Source organism: Hypanus sabinus (assembly GCF_030144855.1).
Source record: "Hypanus sabinus isolate sHypSab1 chromosome X2 unlocalized genomic scaffold, sHypSab1.hap1 SUPER_X2_unloc_3, whole genome shotgun sequence".
Taxonomy (NCBI): domain Eukaryota; kingdom Metazoa; phylum Chordata; class Chondrichthyes; order Myliobatiformes; family Dasyatidae; genus Hypanus; species Hypanus sabinus.
In genome coordinates this window covers 1407583-1422698 of record NW_026779001.1, presented here as the reverse complement: position 1 = coordinate 1422698, position 15116 = coordinate 1407583, and the positions used below count along the sequence as shown (strand labels likewise).

The following is a 15116-nucleotide window of genomic DNA, read 5'->3' as shown; positions in this document are numbered from 1 at the left end:
TGCAGTAAATGAACGGTTGTATTCTGATTACATTTGGTGGGAAAGAGTTTCTGTAACAATCCTTGTGATGTCGTGGTTTTTCGTGCCTCACAAGTGACCAGGAGACGCAGAAGATTCTTCAAGAAGGGTTAAACTTTAATTTGCAAATCAAAGCTGAAACAGTCATTGAACTAGTCGCTGATTGCCCACCGATCCCCGGACACAGCATTTTTATATCAATCCCCTGGTCCAGTTTCACACGTACTAAACGTACGTCCCATTGACCCAATCGTGTTCTAATCTACATCTCTTAGCTGCCTCTCGTTAACACACCATTGTCTTCTACATTCTTAAATTTTCATTCTCCAACTAAATTGGGTACATGTATAGCAAATAGCAAACTCAGAACGGACCAATGTTCTAATCTACATCTCTTTAGCTACCTCTCATTAACACACCATTGTCTTCTGCATTTTTAGGATACATGCATAGCAATTAGTCGTCCTAGGATTATGTGACTTAATTATGTTCGAATCTACATCTCTGAAGCTACTTCTCATTAGCACACCATTGTCTTCTACATTCTTAAGATTTCATTCTACTAGGAGAATAGCAAATAGCAAGTTTCAAAACTGACTTCATAGTTTTGGTTACACAGCAAAATTTATACTTTTATACTCCAATAGTGACATCGGAGCTGAGTACATGTACCCAATTTAGTAGGAGAATGAAATCTTAAGAATGTAGAAGACAATGGTGTGTTAATGAGAGGTAGCTAAGAGATGTAGCTTAGAACATGATTAAATCAATGGGTAGAAACAATAGTGGTGGACGTACCTGTGATACGCAACTGTAGACCGATCGGATATGCTAATGCAACTAAACCAAGAGATTGCTATAAAAATGTTATGTACAAGGATCGGTGGGCAATCAGCGACTAGCTCAATGACTGTCTCAGCTTTGATTTGCAAATTAAAGTTTAACCCTTCTTGAAGAATCTTCTGCGTCTCTTGGTCATTTCTGGGGCAGGAGAAACCACGACATCTCCTACCCTGACCAGTCACTGTCAGACGGGTCAGCAGATGTAGTCTCTCCGGCTGTCTCCTACCCTGACCAGTCACTGTCAGACGTGTCAGCAGATGTAGTCTCTCCGGCTGTCTCCTACCCTGACCAGTCACTGTCAGACGGGTCAGCAGATGTAGAGTCTCCGGCTGTCTCCTACACTGACCTGCAGTCACTGTCAGACGGGACAGCAGATGTGGTCTCTCCGGCTGTCTCCTACCCTGACCAGTCACTGTCAGACGGGTCAGCAGATGTAGTCTCTCCGGATGTCTCCTACCCTGACCAGTCACTGTCAGACGGGTCAGCAGATGTAGACTCTCCGGCTGTCTCCTACCCTGACCAGTCACTGTCAGACGGGTCAGCAGATGTAGTCTCTCCGGCTGTCTCCTACCCTGACCAGTCACTGTCAGACGGGTCAGCAGATGTAGTCTCTCCGTCTGTCTCCTACCCTGACCAGTCACTGTCAGACGGGTCAGCAGATGTAGTCTCTCCGGCTGTCTCCTACCCTGACCAGTCACTGTCAGACGGGTCAGCAGATGTGGTCTCTCCGGCTGTCTCCAACTCTGATCAGTCACTGTCAGACGGGTCAGCAGATGTAGTCTCTCCGGCTGTCTCCTACCCTGACCAGTCACTGTCAGACGGGTCAGCAGATGCAGTCTCTCCGGCTGTCTCCTACCCTGACCAGTCACTGTCAGACGGGTCAGCAGATGTAGTCTCTCCGGCTGTCTCCTACCCTGACTTGCAGTCACTGTCAGACGGGTCAGCAGATGTAGTCTCTCTGGCTGTCTCCTACTCTGACCAGTCACCGTCAGACGGGTCAGCAGATGTAGTCTCTCCGGCTGTCTCCTACCCTGACCTGCGGTCACTATCAGACGGGTCAGCAGATGTAGTCTCTCCGGCTGTCTCCTACCCTGACCAGTCACTGTCAGACGGGTCAGCAGATGTAGTCTCTCCGGCTGTCTCCTACCCTGACCAGTCACTGTCAGACTGGTCAGCAGATGTAGTCTCTCCGGCTGTCTCCTACCCTGACCTGCCGTCACTGTCAGACGGGTCAGCAGATGTAGTCTATCCGGCTGTCTCCTACCCTGACCAGTCACTGTCAGACGGGTCAGCAGACGTAGTCTCTCCGGCTGTCTCCTACCCTGACCTGCAGTCACTGTCAGACGGGTCAGCAGATGTGGTCTCTCCGGCTGTCTCCTACCCTGACCAGTCACTGTCAGACGGGTCAGCAGATGTAGTCTCTCCGGCTGTCTCCTACCCTGACCTGCAGTCACTGTCAGACGGATCAGCAGATGTAGTCTCTCCGGCTGTCTCCTACCCTGACCAGTCACTGTCAGACGGGACAGCAGATGTAGTCTCTCCGGCTGTCTCCTACCCTGACCAGTCACTGTCAGACGGGTCAGCAGATGTGGTCTCTCCAGCTGTCTCCTACCCTGACCAGTGACTGTCAGACGGGTCAGCAGATGTAGTCTCTCCGGCTGTCTCCTACCCTGACCAGTCACTGTCAGACGGGTCAGCAGATGTGGTCTCTCCAGCTGTCTCCTACCCTGACCAGTGACTGTCAGACGGGTCAGCAGATGTAGTCTCTCCGGCTGTCTCCTACCCTGACCAGTCACTGTCAGACGGGTCAGCAGATGTAGTCTCTCCGGCTTTCTCCTACCCTGACCAGTCACTGTCAGACGGGTCAGCAGATGTTGTCTCTCCGGCTGTCTCCTACCTGACCAGTCACTGTCAGACGGGTCAGCAGATGTAGTCTCTCCGGCTGTCTCCTACCCTGACCAGTCACTGTCAGACGGGTCAGCAGATGTAGTCTCTCCGGCTGTCTCCTACCCTGACCAGTCACTGTCAGACGGGTCAGCAGATGTAGTCTCTCCGGCTGTCTCCTACCCTGACCAGTCACTGTCAGACGGGTCAGCAGATGTAGTCTCTCCGGCTGTCTCCTACCCTGACCAGTCACTGTCAGACGGGTCAGCAGATGTAGTCTCTCCGGCTGTCTCCTACCCTGACCAGTCACTGTCAGACGGGTCAGCAGATGTAGTCTCTCCGGCTGTCTCCTACCCTGACCAGTCACTGTCAGACGGGTCAGCAGATGTAGTCTCTCCGGCTGTCTCCTACCCTGACCAGTCACTGTCAGACGGGTCAGCAGATGTAGTCTCTCCGGCTGTCTCCTACCCTGACCAGTCACTGTCAGACGGGTCAGCAGATGCAGTCTCTCCGGCTGTCTCCTACCCTGACCAGTCACTGTCAGACGGGTCAGCAGATGTAGTCTCTCCGGCTGTCTCCTACCCTGACCTGCAGTCACTGTCAGACGGGTCAGCAGATGTAGTCTCTCCGGCTGTCTCCTACCCTGACCAGTCACTGTCAGACGGGTCAGCAGATGTAGTCTCTCCGGCTGTCTCCTACCCTGACCAGTCACTGTCAGACGGGTCAGCAGATGCAGTCTCTCCGGCTGTCTCCTACCCTGACCAGTCACTGTCAGACGGGTCAGCAGATGCAGTCTCTCCGGCTGTCTCCTACCCTGACCAGTCACTGTCAGACGGGTCAGCAGATGTAGTCTCTCCGGCTGTCTCCTACCTGACCAGTCACTGTCAGACGGGTCAGCAGATGTAGTCTCTCCGGCTGTCTCCTACCCTGACCAGTCACTGTCAGACTGGTCAGCAGATGTAGTCTCTCCGGCTGTCTCCTACCCTGACCAGTCACTGTCAGACGGGTCAGCAGATGTAGTCTCTCCGGCTGTCTCCTACCCTGACCAGTCACTGTCAGACGGGTCAGCAGATGTAGTCTCTCCGGCTGTCTCCTACCCTGATCAGTCACTGTCATACTGGACACTCCTGTACTCACTCTCTAAGATGGCGCTGCACCAGTTGCAGCAACTTCTACGTTTTGCTGTTTATCATATTATTTTATGTCGTTCTGCGTGTCATTCTGGAATATTGTGTGCCAGGACCATTTGTGATGGCATCCGTGTTTGTGGATGTTGTGCCTGGATGCTTGAATTGTGCGCAGTTAGAAGATGAGGTATTCCTCCTCCGACCAGTGTTGAGCCTTGCTGTAACAGTCTGATACCAGAGGTCACCATTAAGACCAACAGTATAGTAGCTGTCTTTCATCCACTGACGAACTTTGCAGAATTTTGACGGTGCGGAAGAAGGAAAAGGGTTTGTGTGTGGGAGTGTCCAACAGGACAGCACGTCTGTTCTGCTGTGTCTATAAGTTCACCGGTACTTAAATGCCGGCAGTCCTCGACTGTGGAGGAGGAGATACTGGAGAAGACAGCACACAGCTGTGGCATGGAGAACCCGAATATGTGTACATGCCCGATAAAAGACGGAAATGAACGGCGGACTATTGGTAGTGGTGGGACGTCATTCTCCTTTTCTCATCGTGGAAGTGATTCACAAGGTCATTGTAGCTGCAGATACACCAGCAAGTTCAAAGTGGGGAGAAACCGTCCACCATCTCCGTGTGTGGGAAAGGATTCATTCAGTTACCTGAGCAATCTAAACACCAGACATTTCACGCAACAGAAGCAGCTGTACAGCTGTTCGGAGTGTGGGAAGAGTTTCTTTCAATTGACCCACCTTGAAAGGCTCCCGCGAGTTTACAGTAAGTAAACTCAGTAAGTTAGAGGCCACACTTCTGTCCTGAGTGAGCACAGAGATTTACTCAGTCATCCCACCTGCTTAAACTCCAGTAGCAGCTCCTCACTCCCAGGACTGAACCCTGGTCACTCAGCATTGCAGGGGTTTGTTAGACCATAACCCCATCCGATATAGGAGAGCAGTCAGGCCATTCGGCCCATTGAGTCTGCTCTAGCATTTCTTCAGGGCTCAATTCCGGTTCATCGCTCAACACACTATGCGGAATATCTGATCCCCAGTGGGGTCAGCCACCAGTTGCTCTAAACAAATTCCCCTCATGGTAACCAACACTAACCTGACTTTCCCAGTTGGTAACCCCATGACTGTCATAACATTGTCCTTTTGACATACATCTTGTCTCACGTTGTAATCTGCAGACCGCATTCTTTCTACTGTTGGGGTCTGTATATAAGTTCCTTCAGGGTATTATCCACAGAAAATCTACATCTTCTGATCCTGTGTCATCAATAGTTTTAATGATTTGATTTCATCTTTACGAGCAGGGCCACCTACCCCCTTTGCCTACCTCTCTGTCCTTCGGAAACACCGTGTCTCCTTGTACGTTAAGGTCCGGGTTATAATTTTCTGTTAGCCATGATACAGTGATGTATACAAATCACATTGTGCTATAAGTTTGCATCACTGTTATGCAGTACGCTGCGCACATTCAGATTTCACAGAAATGGGGAGTGGTGTAGGGGTTGGAAGGGTTTTCACAGGAGGTGTTAACAGAAATGGGGAGTGGTGTAGGGGTTGGAAGGGTTTTCACAGGAGGTGTTAACAGAAATGGGGAGTGGTGTAGGGGTTGGAAGGGTTTTCACAGGAGGTGTTAACAGAAATGGGGAGTGGTGTAGGGGTTGGAAGGGTTTTCACAGGGGGTGTTAATAGAAATGGGGAGTGGTGTAGGGGTTGGAAGGGTTTTCACAGGGGGTGTTAATAGAAATGGGGAGTGGTGTAGGGGTTGGAAGGGTTTTCACAGGGGGTGTTAACAGAAATGGGGAGTGGTGTAGGGGTTGGAAGGGTTTTCACAGGGGGTGTTAATAGAAATGGGGAGTGGTGTAGGGGTTGGAAGGGTTTTCACAGGGGGTGTTAATAGAAATGGGGAGTGGTGTAGGGGTTGGAAGGGTTTTCACAGGGGGTGTTAACAGAAATGGGGAGTGGTGTAGGGGTTGGAAGGGTTTTCACAGGGGGTGTTAACAGAAATGGGGAGTGTTGTAGGGGTTGGAAGGGTTATCACAGGGGGTGTTAACAGAATTGGGGAGTGGTGCAGGGGTTGGAAGGGTTTTCACAGGAGGTGTTAACAGAAATGGGGAGTGGTGTAGGGGTTGGAGTGGTTTTCACAGGAGGTGTTAACAGAAATGGGGAGTGTTGTAGGGGTTGGAAGGGTTATCACAGGGGGTGTTAACAGAATTGGGGAGTGGTGCAGGGGTTGGAAGGGATTTCACAGGGGGCGAGTGGTGTCACACCAAAATGGCCTGTAACCAGCTGGAACCTGTGTTGTATCAGAGATGTTCGTGCAACATGGTACCTGAGCACTTGAGTGCAGACCCGCAGCTGTGTCAGTGGGAGAATGCCAACTACTCTGATTCAGCAGAATGCACCCTGTCCTTGAACTGATGCTCAAAGGGGTGGTAGTACTGTTTCTTTTTGACAAAGCTATTGCCAGCTCTTGGGCAGTGCTGCTCTTCCCTTGCTGCAAGTATACATAACCGCTCTTAATATTCATCCACTCTGAGTAAATTGTTCTCGGTGACAATACGTAGTGAAAAGGTGCTCAACACCATCTCCTACCTGGACCCTCCCTCTTACCTGCACATGCACCTCACTCTCCACGGCTTCGCCATCTTACGTCTGTACCACAAGTCTTGGAATGAAATACCCATTCCGTCCATCGAGTCTTCTCCACCATTCGATCATGGCTACCGGATGTTTCCTCTAAACCCCACACTGCCCCCTTATCAATCAACAACACATCACTTACTTACGTAAAGCCCGTTACCCCACTGGTGTTTGGGGCAGCAATGAAGAGATAGTCGAAGAGGTTCACCGGGATGTTGTCTGGATTAGAGGCATGGACTACTGTGTAAGGAGAGTTCGGACAAACTTGGGCTGTTTTCTCTGGAGTGGAGGAGGCTCAGTGTGACCTGACGGAACTTGGTCACATGACGAAAGATCTCGATATAGTAGACAGCTGCCATTTTCACCTTCCGGGTCACAATGTCTAACCCCGGAGATCATGCATTTGGAGAGTTGAGGGAGCTGTGGAATTCTTTGCCATGGACCGTTCAGAGGCCGGATCACAGTACTGACCAGTACTGGATTCCTAAAGGCGTCGAAGGTCATGGGCAGAAGTCAGGGAACGGGGTTGAGAAGGGAAATAACAGACACTGGGACAGGTACAGGAAGAGGAATCTTTAGAGTGAGACGTGTCAAGCACAGACAGATGGGACAGATTCCGACAGGGGTTCTTGTCCGGCACGGAGCAGTGGGGCTGAACACCGGTTCGTTTTCCACTCTCGGACCTTCACTGAGACCATTTCTCATCAGTACATGTTTTATAAACAATACATTTCAATGATCAAGCTCAAAGTAAATTTATTAACAAAGAGTGTTAACCAGATGCTATAGAACAATTCATTTTCTCGATGGCGAGGCAACTCAGTGTCATGCATTGCCCAGCCTGGGATCGGGAATGGGGCCAATTCCAGAGGAAAATTGTTTTGTGACTCTGGGGCTTTGTGAAGGAACTCCATCCTCCTCATTCCCCTTTTCCCTCCTGACTCCCCTCCCTCACACTCCAATGCATGTGTATGTGTGTGAGAGAGAGACCTGCATGCTCACTCACCCTCCATCAACGATGTGCTCTCTCCACCAACACACTCATACTCTGTGCACACTGCAATCCCTGTGGGCTCAAATGATCCACAAATGTAATGACCTCCCTCCTGCACCAACTCCTTCGCCACGTGTTAAACAGTTTATACTTCCTATTCCTGGCACATGGCACAGATGGCAGTCTTGAGATCACAGCCCAGTATGAGCTGTCTCTTTACTTTGCACCTCACTTCCTGAACTTCCTTTGCAGAACCTTGTTCCCATCTGAGCCTCAGAGCCATACCAAGCGCCAGAGGCCCTAAGCTGTGACTTTCCTTTATGAGGTCATCCCCATCCCACCGGTGTGGAAAGCGATATACCTGTTGTTCAAGGGATGGCCACAGGGATGCGCTGTTGTGACTTTCCTTTGCGAGGTCATCCCCATCCCACCGGTGTGTAAAGTGATATACCTGTTGTTTAGGGGCAGACCACAGGGGTGCGCTGCACTCTCCTTCCTGACGGTCACTCAGAATCTGGTGCCGTGACCTTGGGTGCAATTACTTCTCTCGATATGACCTACCTATCACCACTCCAGCATCAATCCCTTACCTCCCTTCCCTCAGTAGTCAAGGGTACATTTCATTCGGTCCCGGCGACCTATCTAACTTAATATAATTCAAAAGCTCCAGCACTTCTCTTTCTTAATGACTATACACTCAAGCATTTCAGTCCACTGTAAGTCATCCCCACAGCTGCCGAGATCCTGTTCACTGGTGAATACTGAAGCAAAGCATTCATTAAATACCTCCGCTACCTCCTTCCGCTCCATGCACATGTTTCCACGATTGCACCCGATAGTCCTATTCCCACACGGCTCATCCCCTTGCTCTTCACGTTATTGTAGAAAGCCTTGTGGATTTTCCTTAATCCTGTTCGCCAAGGCCTTCTCATGGCTCCTGCTAGCTCTTGTAATTTTCCAGAGCTTCAACAGTACCTATTTCTTGAAACTTTTGTTAGCTTTTCTTTTCTTCTGAACGAGATTTGCTACATCCTTTGTACAGCATTATTCTTTAACCCTCCCACCCTTCCCTCGCATCAATAGAACATACCTATGCAGAATGCCGTACAGATATTCCCTGAACATTTGCCATATTTCTACAGTGCATTTACATGAGAACATCTGCTCCCAATTTATGTTTCCACGTTCCTGCCCAATAGCATCGTATTTCCCCTTACCCCAGTGAAATGCTTTCCCAAATTGTCTGCTCCTATCCCTCTCCAGACGCCATGGTGAAGGTGATAGAGTTGTTGTCGCTACCTCTAAAATACTCTCCCACCGAGAGGTCTGACGCCTGACCAGGTTCATTTCCCAATACCAGAAATCTTGCCACAGACGCGGCTTCAAGAGTCTGAGCATAGAATTCAAATCAAGTGCAGGTCTATTCATCCGATTTCAAAAACACACAATGTGTGTATTTGCTACTGAAGTCTTAAATCCGGAACGATTTACCTGATGTTCGAATGGATTAACTGCTAATTACAACCTAAATGAAGCAAAATCGATTTACTTACCGCTAATCTATAAAACTGCATCATCTACATACTGTGATTTACCAACCCCGGTACCTATCTCAGACAGTATCAAAAAATACTGCTGTTACAACATCTTCATTTAACAGTCTTCCAAATATAAAACTGAATCGAATGGTTTCTACACTTCCGAAATGCACTCTGATACAATGCTGTACCACCTCTTTCCAGAATATAATTCAAACCCTCTATCACCATAAGTTCCATGAGTTTACATCAATGATATATGAACGATTTAGCCTCTGACCAGAAGAATCAGACGGGGAGCTCCCAGGTTTCAGAGTCGGCACTAGAATTGGCCAGATTCCATCAGAAAGGAAGATGCCCTAACTTCCAAATACGATTAAAACATATATTGAAATATTATCACAAGAGCGTTGTCAGGGCATATACAGCAACACACATAATTCTTTCCTGCCGACACCTGACCTGCATTAAGTAAAGATTTCTTAAATTTACTGAAGGAAAATCCTACATCAGTAATACTACCATTGCTGCAGCTAACTTGTAACACATTAGGGAATTCATTTAGAACGTCCACATCTGCCGACACCCTCAAATCCGTGCCCACCCTCGAATCCGTGCGCACCCTCAAATCTGTGTGCGTCCTTCTAATCCGCGTACACCCCAAATATGCACACAGTCCATCCCGAGCGCACCATCAAACCCGTCTGCACCCTCATGTCAGCCTTCAACACCAAATCGGAGGGCAACCCGCGAACCCAATGCTGCTCTCTAATCTGCGTGCACCCCCAAATCTGCGTACAGACAAACTCAGCTTTTGTAGCAGAACAATCAGCCCATTGATTGATGGCAACATGCAGGGACCCAAGGGAAATCGACATGTTAATCCAATACATTGTATATGAGATTATGTTGGCTGAGCTTCCAACAGTAAACCCGATCTGCTAGAATGACCATCTTAAAGACTCATCAAAACCGAAAAGGAATCTAATCAAATTACAACTTTGCAAGGACGTTTCACTCACCCACGTTAAGCCTAAAATGACGGCAACTAATTCTGATGTACAAACTGGAAAATGGTCAGTACGTCGTTTCTTTATCGTCTCTGCAATTCAGGCGCAAAAACGGTCACACCAACGTTCCCATTAAAAGTATTTTTAGAAACACCTTTAAAAATGGCTAACATATCATAATGATTTTCTTTAAAATGCTGATGACCCCTAAAGACTCCCAGTCATAACAGAATCCTTGGAATTTACTAAATCATATTTATTAAATCGTATCCACGCAATACTAAACCCTCTCTTCCTGTGACGTTTCCACACAATTAACAGAATCATCATTTCTTTGCCCCTCGAATCATTCCAGTACGTTCACATCAACTTGAACCATCGCATCCGGAAGAGTCATTGTCCCGTTCCAGCCGGTCAATCCGAAACAGGGGACCACCTTATGGCACCACAACACAATCTGAGAGGTTGCGCGTGTAACACATCCAAACAAGTTTAAAATGACTGCACATCTGTCTGAAATCTCCCATCATTTTCCTAAACTCCAGGGAATAACTTCCTAATCTGTTCAATCTTTCCCTACAACTCAGTTGCTCAATTCCCAGCAACATTCCTGTGAATTCTCTCTGCACTCTCTCAATCAGATTCATGTTTTCCCTGTAGGTTCGTGACAAAAGCTCCACGAATGCGGCCTCGCCAGCATCTTATCCAATTTCAACATACCACATCGTCTTCTGTCCGCAGTACTTTGATTTCTGAATGCCGATGGGCCCTATCGACCTGTGACGCCACATTCAAGTCATTATGAATCCGTATTCCTAGATCACTCTCTTCTACCGCATTCCCCGTTGCTGAACTGATCACCTGATTTGTCCACGCAAAGTGTAACATCTCACACTGGTCTGTATTAAAATTCATCCGCAATGTTTCAGCCCATTTGTCCATCTGGTCCAAATCCCCTGGCAAACTTTGATAGCCTTTCTGATTGTCTACAACACAACACAATCTGGATGACATCCACAAATTTGATCCAGTTTATCACATTAACATTCAGATTGCTGATATGGATGACAAACAACAACATCCCTGCGCCACTCATCTAGTCACAGGCTTCCAGTCAGAGAGGCAACCGACTGTTTCCACTCTCTACCTCCTCCAATTCACTACCTCCTTCCGGATGCCCAGTGACTGAATCTTCTGAACCAAGTCGGAAGCGGGACCTCGGCAATGGCCTTGCTAAATTACCTGGAGACCACATCCACTGACTTTCTTCCATCAGACTTCTTAGTAACACCTCTGAAGACTCTGGAAGATTGATTAGACATGGGCGCATCACGCACAAAGCTATATTGACTATCCCCAGTCAGGCACTGGCTCTGTAAGGACGTATATATCCGGGTCCTTAGAATAACTTCCAATAGCTTTCCAACTAAATATTTGCTGAGAGTTTCGCTCAGGGCTAACAACCCGGGCTGGCCAAACAGAACAGTCACAGAAACGGCAATGAAGAACACTCCAACATCCGTGTGCGCTGGTATTCCTCTGTCTCCACCAGGGACTTGCATAGCTCACTGGTGAACTGAGTGAAAGCTATTGACACGATAATGGAAGTTGTGACCACCGCCGGGACCCACACTGAAACTGGTTTCAGCCAACAACCAAGACAGTTGGAGAAGCTTCATTACTGTTCTAAATCTCTCATCCTCCGACACCCCCCAAACAGGCCGACACCTATATTATCCATGCACACCCCATATCCGCCCACAATCCGAATCTCTCAGCATCCGCAAGAGAGCACAGATCCTTATCGGGTGATACCCAAATCCACATCAGATTATCCCAGAGCAAGAATCCGTTCAAACTGATCTCAAAATGGAGGCCTGCCAGTACAGTCTTCCAACATGGCCTCCTCCATCGTCAAGCAAATGGCAAGAGCAAAGTTTAAAGTTAGAAGTATATTTGTTATCAACGTATGTAGAATTTGTACAATTTTGATATTCAGCACAACCCTGGATCTGCTGACATTCCAGAATCTGTGTGCATCTCCAAATACGCACTCACCCTTCACATTCTCCTTGAACCTACCCTCTCTCATCTGCAATGCATGTCCTCTGGTATTAATCATTTCAAACCTGGGAAAGAGATAGATTTTGTTCACTCTATCTATGTTTTCTCATAATCTTATGATTATAATCTTATCATAATCTTATCTCCATTTTCTCATAATCTCATAATCTCATCTCATAATCTTATCTCCATCGAATCTCCACTCTGCGTCCAACGCTCCAGAAGAGTCAAATCAAGTTTATCCGGACTGTCGTGATAACACATGTCCTCGGAACCAGGCAGCACCCTGGAAAACCTTCTCAGCACCCTCCCCGAAACCTCAACATCCTTCCTATAGTGTTGTGATCAAAACTGTATCCAAACCTATAGATGTGGCATAATCAGAGGTTTACACAGGTGCAGCATTACTTCCTGACTTTTGAACTCAATTTCTGGTCTAATAAAAGCACGAATTCCATAAGCCTTTTTAACCACCTCATCGACCTGTACAGCCACTTTCAACGAGATATTGCTTTCGACCACAAGATCTCTCTGCGTAGCAACACTGCTGAGGATCTTGCCTTTACAATGCACCATCTCCTTTTATTTATCGTAGTTAACTCCCACCTGCCATTTCTCTGCAATTATCTGCAACCGATCTATATTGTGCTGAATTATTTGCCAGTTTCCTACACGATCCAAAGCTGTACAGATCTTGGTATCACCGGCAAATTTACCACCCCACCCATTTCCATCTTCATCCAGGTCATTTATATACATCACAGACAGCAGAGCTCCCAGAACAGAACCCTGGTGAATTGCAGCCTAATTGCAGGCTTCCGGCTCCAATAAGTCCCTTCAATCACTGCATTCTGTCTTCTGTGTGCAAACATATAATTTTATTCAGAGACTCGTGGGTGCCTGGTGTGGTGGTGTGAAGGAACTACATGAGAGGTTCTGAAGAGACGTGTGGGATAGACACATGGATGTCCGGAAGTTGAGGGAAATAAACATGGAGTAGGTAGGATGGATTAGTATTCGGGTGTTTTTGATTTGCTTTGGATCTGGCTCGGCGCAGCACTGTGGGCCGAATGGCTGGTTCCTGTGCTGAACTCTTCTGTGTCCCATGTGTCGAGTAAAGCATAATCCATTTGTCTGTTCACACCTGCTCACCACAATGCAATAGTTATTTGTTATTCGGGTGGAGGGAAATTCATCACTCTTATGCTTAATAATTTCTTCTCTGGGGATTCAGAGTCACTCAAACCTGCCGCTTTGCTCTGGCCCGCGATTAACCACTGCCTTAATGAGTATTCCTCCCCGTTATACAAATTTTCAGGTTTATTGTTATGAATATGCTAAGGTGATAGGATCACTACGTGATTGAAGTGGGGGATGATGTTGGATTGCAGGGAATGAGTGTCGAGGTGTGGGTTCGGGTTTACCCGGGTGTGTAGGAGGGGAGAAGGTGTTAGTTTAGCGTAGGGTCGGGAGATGGAGATGCAGGTCTCCACTATCCACTAGGGGAGAGAGCGGGGTGAATGAGTGCTGGTGTTAAGTGAGCTTGTTCGTGGGGCTGTGGCCAGAGTTGGTCGGGGTGCAGTCCGGGATATTTGTGTTGTAGGATTATGGTTAACGGTAAGGCTAGCGATGTACATGTTGGGCTGGGGAGACAGACTTATAGAGTTTAGGGTAAAACGGAATGTTGGGCTCTGGCGGAACAACTTTTATGTGCCCCACGCCTTTCATTAACCCAGTCCAAAAAACACGGCTTAATTAACCAGGTGTGTACTGGAACGCATCATCAGTAACGTAAACTGTTTTCGCTGGGGGTAATTCAGGACTTTAATCTCTCGATGCCCTCACCAGGGCGACCCAGCAGGGTTGCTCAGGCCAGGCTTGTGACACTCCCATGGGCAAAGATAATGGGAACCATGACATCCCGTGTTTAAGTTATTTCAGATCTCTTTATTTGAATTTACTTTAACAATTTCGGTCTGAGGCTTCATCTCAAAGTAAGACGTAACCTCCTTACTTTAAGTTTACGGTAATCTGTATTTTGCATCTGGGTGTGGTGGGTCGCCCGGTTTAAATCAACAGGGTTTACTGGAGATTCAGAGTCACTCCACCCTGTCACTGAGAGTTTAGGGCAACTTGTTTACTGTGGTTCAGGTTTAACTAATCGGATCCCTCTCGCCTTCTTGGTATCTTGGCTTTTTCACTGACTGGGAAAATGAAGAGCATGTCACTGCTTGATTCGGTTGTGATTATGGGGGCAGTGGGAAAATCATCCCTTGTGTTTCTTGATCACGTCACTCGAGATGCAGTATTACGCAACCCTACCAAGATGTCCTGGCCCATGCATCAGCGTTAGTTCAGATTAGGATTTAGCGACAGGGATCTGCGAATTTCGATTTCAGTTTATGATTTACGGTCAGGCATGTGGGGCGTTTCAGATCTGATTCGCGTTTAGGGACAGGGATGAGGTCAGATTATGTTTAAGGTGAGGGATGTGGAGAGTCAGAGGTCAGGTAAGCTTTTGCTTGGCCTCCACAGGTGCACGTGGCAACACATTCCACAGATTTACCACCCTCCGACTAAAGTAATTCATCCCCATGTCCGTTCTTAAAGGTCGTCTTTCAATCCTGAAGTCGTGTCCTTTTGTCCTAGAATCCCCTACCATGGAAAATAGCTTTGCCATATCTAATCTGTTCTGACCTTTCAACACTTGAAATGTTTCTTTGAGATCCCCCTTCATTCTCCTGAACAGCAGGAAAGACAGCCCAAGGGCTGCCAGGCGTTGCTCATACGGTATCCCATTCATTCCTGGAATCATTCTCGTGAATATTCTCTAAACCATCTCCGATATCAGTATATCATTTCTAAAATAAGGATTCATGCCCCTACATTTATTGAATGGTTTTCTCAAGCTTTGGTATGTCTCAGTTTGGAAAAAAAAATAGTAGAACTTTTGATCCCCGGTTCGATTTAGAAAGAAGATGGGCTCTTT

At 47.6% G+C, this 15116-nt stretch overlaps 1 protein-coding gene across 1 annotated transcript in view; it reads right to left on the bottom strand.

The window, feature by feature from the left end:
- The window catches only part of LOC132385856 (gastrula zinc finger protein XlCGF26.1-like), a 260710-nt gene that overhangs the window by 18831 nt on the left and 226763 nt on the right, over positions 1-15116 (bottom strand). The gene's annotated exons all lie outside the window — the stretch shown is intronic.